This window comes from Thermobia domestica, chromosome 4 (genome assembly GCF_964235325.1).
Source record: "Thermobia domestica chromosome 4, izTheDome1.hap1.1, whole genome shotgun sequence".
Classification (NCBI taxonomy): domain Eukaryota; kingdom Metazoa; phylum Arthropoda; class Insecta; order Zygentoma; family Lepismatidae; genus Thermobia; species Thermobia domestica.
This window is the reverse complement of record NC_137457.1, coordinates 328,559,121-328,569,546: the sequence shown is the minus strand read 5'-3', so window position 1 is coordinate 328,569,546 and position 10,426 is coordinate 328,559,121. Positions and strand designations below refer to the sequence as shown.

Genomic DNA, 10,426 nt, shown 5'->3' with positions numbered 1-10,426 from the left:
TGCGTTTCGTTTGACCTATATATAAGGAATAGTGGATCAACAAAATAGCTTTTAAATCCGGTAAGATGTTTTTTTAAACTTTTTGGGGTGATACTGGAAGCAGATATCGTTGGTTCAATGCCAAAACCGCGAATGTGCAAATTTTGCCATTTTCACCTAAGTGCAGTTTCATGTTATTTGGGGCACAGAGATTCCAATACCAAAGTGCCATTTGTGAAACATGAGTATATTAGAAGCTATCGTCAACTCCTAAGTCTATATACTGATTTGTCGTGGTAACTTGAATATTAAAATGCTTATAACTTAAAGTCAAAGTTAGCACATTCGCGGTTTTGGCATTGCAACGACGATATGTTATGGTTTGCAAGAATACGTTGAATTTTTGTCGATAATTATGGAAAGTAAGGAATTCCTATCCATGTTTTTGCTTCTTTGGGAATACCCATTTTAGTGGCTTGCACCGATCTGTGTGTCTGATTAAACCACTTTTATAAGGTGCGCAATTTATACCAGTCTTTTTTGTCCTATTTGATATAAAAACTCTTTCGTCCTTAAGATCATTTAAACAATCACAAATTAATAATGCCCTGCGAAAGAAATTCTTCCAAATATTGGTCTTGTACATGAGCTGACTGTTGATGTATGTAAGTAATGCCCACAGTAGGTTTTCGATATACTTTTGTTATAAATCTATTGTGTAATCGGGTAATCAGTAAGTCTAAAAATGGAAGACAGTTATCAGATTCACTTTCGAGGGTGAACTTCAGCCTAGGCTGCTGATGGTTGAATTGTTCAAATATTTATTAAAGTGTATTTTCAGCACGTGCAAGTAGCAATATGTCATCGACGTAACGGTAATATCTAATATACTTAAATGTATCCTGCTGTAAAATAGAAGATTCAATCTGATTTAAAACAGTGTTGGACAATATCGGGGATAGTGTGTTGTCCATGGCTAAACCACCATTCTGAGAATAGTAATGATTTTCAAATTGAAATATATTGATTGTTAAACAAACCTCAAGCAATTGTAATAAAAACGAGAAGCACTGCTTTAGCAGCATATGACTATCTTTACTGCACCTAACTATGACAAAGCAAATAGTTCTGCTCCTTACATAACTACGATCCAATCTGATTATATCTTACCTTCGTAACGTCCATTTGTGTAGCATGATGATGACGCATCCTTTACGTTCAGTCACAAGTTTTTACCACCAAATACTTGATACATGCAATCCATATGACTTACACCAAAACGTGTTTACGTGAAGTTCACATCGATTTAGTTTTGCATGGGGAATTTTAAGGAAAGCAAGCAGTGCAGTATTGCTAGTACTACATTGCTATTCGTATGCTTATCTGGAAGGTTTTAAAAACTACCACATGAGGAAGTTACTGTTATTGATTTCAAAGGAATTATTACGTTTGCTTCCCAGGATGTCTATTGAGTTTCATTTTCAAAATTCCAGTATAATCAGTATAACTATCAGCAAAATTCCAGTACTTAATACGTTTTTTTAAAAAAGTTTTTTTAAGGAATCATCACACTCTTGATGATTTCAGGTTTGTAATTGTTTTACCATCAAAAGAATATTTTATTTTTAATAAATTTACTTAGCCTTGATTTGTTTGAAATATGATTTTTTAAAACATTTTTTAAAGTGCTTCCCAACTCCCCTCACAGCTCTCCACTCCACCAATTGCTTTAAATGTCTAATTACAAGATGTATACAAAATTGTTTCTAAGACTATTAAAACAATTACAAAAAAGTATTGCTGACAAATTACCAGTTTCATGATTTTTCCAGTACGTGCATCAAACTTACAGTATATTTCCAGTATCAAAATTAAATTCCAGTATTTCCAGTATCAGTAGACACCCTGCTTCATCAAGCTATTGCAAATCACGTTCACAAAATTTGAGACTGTCCGTTAGCTTTTTGAGTACCGGACATTACATAGTAGCTATACATTACTAATACAGAGTAACTGAAGATCATGGCTAATTCAATACGAGTTCAAGAAATTAAAAATCACATGACAATATAAAAATACTCTGCACAATTTCATAACCCGGCCTCCATTATTCTGTGTTTATACGCGGTGGCTTAGCAATAAATTGCTCACCTCTGGCGCATGGGTTCATGGTTTGATCCCAGTTCCCGCCAAGTGGGTTTTGTGGTGGACAAACACCGTGTGCATAGGTTTTCCCCGTATTCCGTTTCCTCCCATATTCGTCATTCCACCACTATGATCCAGTTCATCATTACAGTCTCTCTCAGCCTTGGCGCACAACGTGGGACGTAACACACACACACAATATAAATAAATTTAGTTCGCAAGCCCGGCTGCTGCATTAGGTTGCGTATTTTCTAACCTCAAAAAATGATTCTGAAATGTTAAAACATGAGAAGTATAAAACTTTGTTCTTCTTTTCAAGATAATACAGTGAAACCTCTACTAACGGACACCTCTATAAAGCGGACACCTCCTGTAACGGACATATTTTGTAATCCCCAAACACTGTAATAGGATAAAATATATTGGCAAACCTCTCTAAAGCGGACACTCTCTAGTACGGACACGGACAGTCTTTTCTGTCCTTTATAGATATTATTTACCTCCGTATTATGGACACTTTCTCTATAAATAAGTTGAAAAGTATTGTAAAAATAAATTTTTAGTAATTCATACATGTGTCACCAAGAAAGCATTGTGACATTTTGTCTCCTCAACTGTCTACTCAGCAATCCAGACGAAGAGTCTCTGTTTAACAACACTCGCATGTCCTTTGCTTGCTTTCCACTCCCACCCAAGCTGTTTTAGACACAAAAGTGATTGACAGTTGCCCGCCGCGCCCTTTGGAATAACACATTATTCTACTGTCCTACTGGAATCTCTAACCAAGCAAAGACTAGTTCATTAGTTTTTGCCGAACTTGTCACAAAAAAACACTACTGGAATGCAATTAACCCACAAATTAAAGCGACATACTGAAAACGTAAGTGTTAAGTGCAGAGAACTATAACATCTTATTTCCATCTTGTGCCTCGAACATAGAGTATTGAACAGCAGAGGACAACACAGGTACAGTAACATTTTGGTAATATTCATGAATACATGATTCATCCAAAAAATATTGTTACTAATTGCATATTACCTTCTTTACTAATTTACGTAAGAAAATATCAAAACCTCTCTAAGGCGGACACCTCTCTATAGCGGACAATTATTGATTCCCCACGGCTGTCCGCTTTAGAGAGGTTTCACTGTATTAGTGCATCTATCAAAAATTCATACAAAAAAAGTTGAGAGAGAGTGATTTACGTTCACAGTTGCATAAGCATTGCAACCACAACCAATAACATTGAACATACGGCAGTGTGGACACATATTCCTTAACATCGAAAAGCTCATTTATACCAGCATTATTTCTATCTTCTCATGTTTCCACAAATGGCTGCAGTCACTTAATAACCATCAGCAGCCTACTTCTATAGTAGTTAACGAATTTCTCCTCTTAGCAGCGCTTGACTCGAACATTTATATACCGGGTCATTGAAAAAGAATGCCGGGATTAAAAAATATATATAACATTGAAACCTTTTATGTTAAGTGAGTGATTCTTTCACTGTGTGCTAACTGGTTAGCGTGAGTTTCATTTAATATCTGCCAGAATGCGCAAACGAGACCTGTGTGTATGCCCAGACTAACTGCGCTGTCGTCAAGGCCACGCGGCGCGCCAGCCATCTCCCATTGTCCAGAGAAGCTTCCATTGCATGGCCTCCCAGGAGTCCAGATCTTACCACTTTGAATTTCTTTTTCTGGGGGTATATTTTCAAAAACATTGTGTAGATAGAAAAAAATCGCGACTTGGTACAACTTCAGCACTGCATTTCTGCCGCCATCTTCACTGTTCTCCTGATATGCTTCAACACATGTGGACCGAAATTGACTACAGATTAGACTATGCAGAGTAACAAACGGAACACATTGAAATTTACTATGTTTAAAAAAAAAAGTACACATTTTAAGGCTAAAACCATTGAAGTACCTTTAACGCTTTTTCTCATAGTAACTGATCAAAATCCAGGCATTCTTTTTCGATGACCTTGTATATATTCCTCGTGGGCAAATGACGAAGCAGTGGGAAGAAACAGGAGCTTCGTAAAAACAAATACAAGCATGGTAGTGGTATATACAACTGAATTCGAATTATTTTCACGAGAGCAAAGGGAACCACAGTTAAATGGTGTTTCATTTCTTAAACTGGCCCCACACGAAAAACTATTTCCTACAGAAGTTGTTTGCATTTTCATGATCTTTTTAATGATATATTAAATTATATATAATTTAAAATTTTCAGGTGAGCGCCAGGGTCCCATGATAGGAGACTGCGAGGAAAAAGAGCCCTCCATTCGATATGATCTCAACATTTTCACTTTTACTTTCTACTATTTTACTTCCAACCGTTTGTAACCTTAACCACTCGACATATATGATGTGGTAACGAAACAATTTTCCAGTATGGTTTTGGTAAAAATTATTAATTTTGATGCAATATGGGCTGTATTTTCTTTAGAGTTCCCTACTCAATTCCATTGCTTCTGGTTGAAAGAGGTAAAATGGATAAAATTCATCAATAAAGCAAGTTTGCATAATTCCAGCATAAATTTCGTACAAAATCTCTGGTTTCTATCAAACGTGTTTTCTTTGAGATCTATGACTTACCTATATTTTAAGGTTAAAATTCGTCAGAGGCAAGACAGTGAATTTAACTTATTTGAATAATAATAATAATAATAATAAAGTTTATATCTTTCCCTGAAATCATCAGATCTTAATTAAGTTTTCTTCGGTGCTTCCTATTGGAGACCACTGTTTCTATTTCCTACCTTCTAAAAGTTTTCAGTAATCACTGGCAACCATGTAAGAGCTAGTAGTAGTTTGAGCCCCCTTTACTCATTTTACACGAAAGACGTAATCAAGTCGGACTTCAGAATTTCATTCTATTTTTCATTGCTGATTAAACCAACTCTTAACCTATCATCTGGATCTTGAAAACAATGCTAAAACAACTACTGGGAAGTCCGTGAACCTTCAGATGGGTGCCACAATTGCCTTCTTTATCTGACAGAAGTCTCTCGGGCCTACTTGACCTCAAGTAGCCCCAAATTTTGCAATTTTTGATAAGGATACATTCTGTATCGCTATTGGACCACCTTGTGCCCTTCCAGGCATGTATGCCTAAAGCCGTCCCCTAGAAGTACATAACTGGCGCCTTCTTATTTTTTTGGCAAGGGTACATGTTTGGCCACAGAAGTGACCCCTCTAAAATTGTTTCCTTCTATGTGCTGTGACTAAAATTCCGCTGTTTCACCCAAGCTGAACAGCTGGTTCTTTAAATAAAAAAATAAATAAATAAATTTTTAAAAATGACATTTAGCTCCCTCCTAACTTTAAAAATTGTACATGTAAATTTTGGCAATTTTGTTGTCCGTAATGTTTTGTGTGTGTAAAGTTTCGCTGTTTCACTCCCATTTCAATTGTTCAATTGGTTCTTACTTCATTCCTCCCAAGATTTGACGAGTACATATGCCTCACCTCAGATATTGAGAATTTTGTTGTACGTAATGGTTTACGTGAAGTATTCCAGATAACACCGGCAAACTAAACAAAAAATTGTTCTGGGAAGAAAAAAACAAATTTCCTTCATAAGGTCGAACTCAACAAAATGTTCCTTTATCAATTATCATCATCATTATTGTTATTTGGATATATAGAAAAGAATGATCCGTTGTTGAAATCACACTTACTACCCAAAATGCCTCATATGTTCAAATTTTAGCCTTTCCATTCAAATTTCGATTACATTATTCCCAAATTTTAGCCACGTACATGTGGTCCACCAATTGTTTTTTGCACTTTTATAGTTTATAATACTTTATGTGTTAAAATTTTAGTTATCGAGTCGGTTGCACCCCTTCCAAACTTTGGCAGGGATACACTGGTCCACCCAAATTTTGGCCATTTCATTGTCTGTAATGATTTTCATGTTCAAATTTTCGTTGCCCTTTTAAATTTCGGTTGCATTTTCAAATTTTGGCAGGAATACAAATGACTCACCTTAATATTCACAAAAGCTCCTTCGTGACTAAACGGTTAGTGTGCGCGCCTTTGGTGTTCGATTCCCGGTGGGAGCTCATGTGGTTCGGATTCCACGTTGAGCTGTATGTTTATATTTCATTTTGCTTCGCTACTGAACGGGATTCTAAACTGAAAACCGTGATCGAATAGTTTCTACCTTCCAAAGAAGAAGCATACTGCATAGTAACCCATAAATAAGCGGTACGCATAGAACAAATTGCTAACTAAGCGGTATCCATAGGACAATTTGCTAACTATATTATCATATGAATATTCTTATAACAAAAATATAAGTATTTAAATACATAAATAGCTTACGTCGCGGAAAAATGTAAACGTTACTGTTTCGACAACTTTTGCAACTATGATTTTTCAAAGGGTTTGGTCACTTACATGTAACGTTTAATTAATCTTCTCATATGTAACGTTTAATTAATCTCGTATGTAACGTTTAATTAATCTCATATGTAACGTTTAATTAATCTTCTCATATGTAACGTTTAATTAATCTTCTCATGTGTAACGTTTATCTTCTCGTATGTAACGTTTAATTAATCTTCTCATATGTAACGTTTATTTTCTCATATGTAAAGTTTAATGTTCTTCGCGACGCAATCTAGGTAAGTAATTGAATTCTTATCAGAATTTTATTTATGTCGAAAATATGTCAACTTCTCTTCCTAAATAAATATTCTTACCTTAATACATAAACGTACGCATTTTAAGGCACTAATTTATATAAAAGATCAAACATTGTTACCGGAGTGGAGTGTCGTACGGTTGTATTTCAGTGCAATATTTTACAAACATCACTGCTTGCTTCATCCAGCAGGATTGTTTGTTTGGATTACTTTTTGAACCGCTATATACAGAGTCCGTCAGAAAAAATGTACACACTTTGTCATCATGTATCAGGATACTGGCGCTGACAACTGTTCTGAAATTTAAGTATGCTGTAGCGTGTTTCTTCACCCAACAAATACTAGTATCCTGATACAGTATATTGGAGTATATACATTTTTCTGGCTGACTCTGTATTTATGTTATTTCTCTTGTTTATGGGGAAAAGTATTACTCCAGCACTCAAAGTCTAAAATAAGTGAATTAATACGCCTTTCCTCTTGTGAGAATTGATAAACTGTATACAGAAGACTTTAATATGTAAGAATGGTAGTTTATCAATTCTGAAAAAAAGTGAAAGGCATATTAATCCACTTGATTTAGACTTCGAGTAATGAAATAATACTTTTTTTTTCATAAACAATAGGAATAGCATTCAGGAAGTAATCCAGATGCAGAGAAACAAATCCTACTGTATACAGGAAACAATTAAATTTGTGAAGCATTGTTGTGAATGTAGCTCCACGACGCATCACACAAGTAACAATATTTGCTATTTAATATTCTTACCTTAAGTCGAATCGTAGATCTCAAGGAAAGGGCAGGAAAGGATTTAGGTTGAACAGGATCAAAGGACAGGTCTACACAGTATACTACAAAAGAAAGAAAGAAAATATCACCATTGAAAATATTATTTTAGAAAAAAAAACTATACTGGAAATCAATACTTTTTTTTAACATGTGCATATATTTATTTTTTTTTTTTTATTTCGAAGTCAAACTTCCAATTCGCTCCATCATTACTACTTTACTATTTGTTTCTTTCAGACATTTCATTTACACCAACCTAATACTTTTATTTGAATAACGTTTACTTTATAGGAACATTTGTTTAAGGTTGGTTTAAAAGGATAAGTTTTGCCGATAGATGGCACTACAATCTTCGTATCTCTCCCATGTGTTTTTTATCTTTCACGAAAATTCACGATTTCTCTTACAAAGTTCAACCTACAGACTTCAAATTTTTAGAAAAGGAACTTCATAATTTATCGAAGGCAATAATCCGTGCCGATATTTTATTTAGAATTTTCTTCATTGTTGAAATGACTTGATTGTTGAAATGGATATCCAAACCTCTAACAATCGAACTGTTTCAATAATGAAGAAAATTCTAAATGAAATATCGGCACGGATTGTTCCCTTTAATAGGTTACGAAGTTCCTTCTCTAAGAATTTGAAGCCTCTAGGTTCAAATTTGTAAAAAAAATTGTAAATTTTCGTGAAAGGTAAAAAATACACGGGAGAGATACGAAGGCTGTAGTGACATCTATCGGCAAAACTTGTCCCTTTACACTAACCTTAAAGAACTTCTATCAAGGGTCTGCTACAAATATTTCTATACTTAAAATAACCAAATCCTGATTGATCAACACCTAAACCAAACCACTTAAACCAGAAACTTGAAAATTGGACAGTACATAGGTTTTGTGGCGTAAGGTACGATTCGGGACGCACTTGGAAACTGATGCCCAAGGCGACAAAAGGATTGCAACTATTATAATCAGATGTCTGTATTTAGGAATCGCTTGTAATGTTCTGAATATGCAATGTACGTGGTCGTTCCCTAAGCTGTGAAAAAAATATTTTTTAAAATATATTTGTAAACTAAACATACATGTGTAGGTAGGTTCTTCCTCACCTTTCCACATAATCCTAATTGAGATTCAAGCATTTGTCTCACCGCTGCAGTAATTTGTCCAAACCCTTTGCAAAAAATAAGGCCTCCGGCTATTTAGCACTCTCCTCACATTCTGCTTCACTTCTTCATCACCAGTCACTTATGTCGAACCTGAACTCTTCTTTAGGGAAACGCAACTCAACACAAGCGACAGGGTCTCTTCTTCTTGACGATAACGTTCAGCCCCACTTAGCAATAAAGACACAAAACTGAAGAATTAGGGTGGGAACGGCGTCCCCACTCTTCATACAGCCTCAATTTAGCGCCGAGTTACTTTCATATTTTTCCGGTGTTAAAAGTCTGCATTGCAAGATGAACGTTTCGAAACAGACGGAGAAGTGAAGCGAAATGTAAGGAGAGAGCCAGACAGACAGATTTTTTTTTTAACAAAGGGTTTGGACAAATCGTTGCACGATGAGATAAATGCCTCACGAAGAACCCATCTACATACGTATGAATAATTTACAAATTTCTCATAAAAAATATATATATATATTTACAGCTTAGGGAAACGATCCATGTATATTCACCTTAATATAAATATTGCTGTTTTAAAAATTTATGACGATAAAAACCGAGTTAGAGGGTCCAAGGCGGACCGTTTGGGTTTTAATAAATTAGAGATATGAAATTTGGTATTTGGGCTTTTCATTTTAAATAACTAAACATGTGTTTCAGCGTTTTTTTGATATCTGATCTAGAAGGGAAGTAAAAAGAGTGGGGGATAGTTTACTCAGATACACTTATGACGTGTTTGTAGTTCAGACGAATTCCACATGAAATGTACAGAAGAAATACAAATATTATCCACAGTAAAACGCGCGGGCATCATCATCACCTTAATAAGGTAAACAAATCACACATATTTCCTTTCTTTGCTTCTCAATCAATTCAACAGAAATACAAGTAACAACCGACAACTAGGTCCTTACTACGTGGCGCATCCAGAAAATAACTTTCCCCAAGCGTCCCATAGCCATGCAACTGTATGTTGCGCGAAGCAATTGAGTGCACGTGAGAGAGTAATGTCCCACCATGGCGCATGCGCCAGCGGAATTCCCCTAGTGCTCTCAGCAGCGTCGTGGCAGTGGTTAATTTGGACGTTCCTATTCCAGCTCCCGCCGCGTGTGAAGTACAAGCAGTAATAAAGTTTTTGAATGCACAGGCCATAGCGCCGATTAAAATCCATCGTCAACTGTATCGTTGCAAAAATGTTAATGCTGACCCCATGCACCTTGCTTTGTGTTCTGAAGTCAGTTGCTTCGGCACCCACCTGGTACACAACTTCTTAAACAACAGGTGCTCTGTGACAATGGAGTGCAATAAGGAGCGGAAAATCTGCAGGAACTCCTTGCTCATGCCCTTAGGCCCATGGACCTGGCACAGCTAACGATGGATTTCGATTGGTGCTATGCCCTGTGCATTCAAAAACTTTATCACTGCTCGCACTTCACACGTGGCGGGAGCTGGAATAGGAACGTCCATCTTCAACCACTGCCACGACGCTACTGAAAGCGCTAGGGAAATTCCACGGGCATATGCGCCATGCTAGGACCTTAGTCTCTCACGTGCACGCAATCGCTACGCGCAACATACAGTTTTCTAGCTATGGGACGCGAAGGTAACTTAATTTCTGGATGCGCCTCGTACACACAACATTCAGGAAATATCTACGAAGGATAGACAGGAAAAATGCTA

At 36.2% G+C, this 10,426-nt stretch overlaps 1 protein-coding gene across 3 annotated transcripts in view; it reads right to left on the bottom strand.

Annotated features, from left to right (window-relative positions):
• The window catches only part of AP-1sigma (AP-1 complex subunit sigma-2), a 92,050-nt gene that overhangs the window by 17,590 nt on the left and 64,034 nt on the right, over positions 1 to 10,426 (bottom strand). Inside the window, exon 5 of one of the 3 annotated variants that reach the window (XR_014131301.1) lies at positions 7,561 to 7,643. The exons of the other annotated variants lie outside the window; for them this stretch is intronic. The gene's annotated coding sequence lies outside the window, so the exon portion shown is untranslated. The remainder of the gene's footprint in view (positions 1 to 7,560; positions 7,644 to 10,426) is intronic. 3 annotated transcript variants of the gene reach the window in all.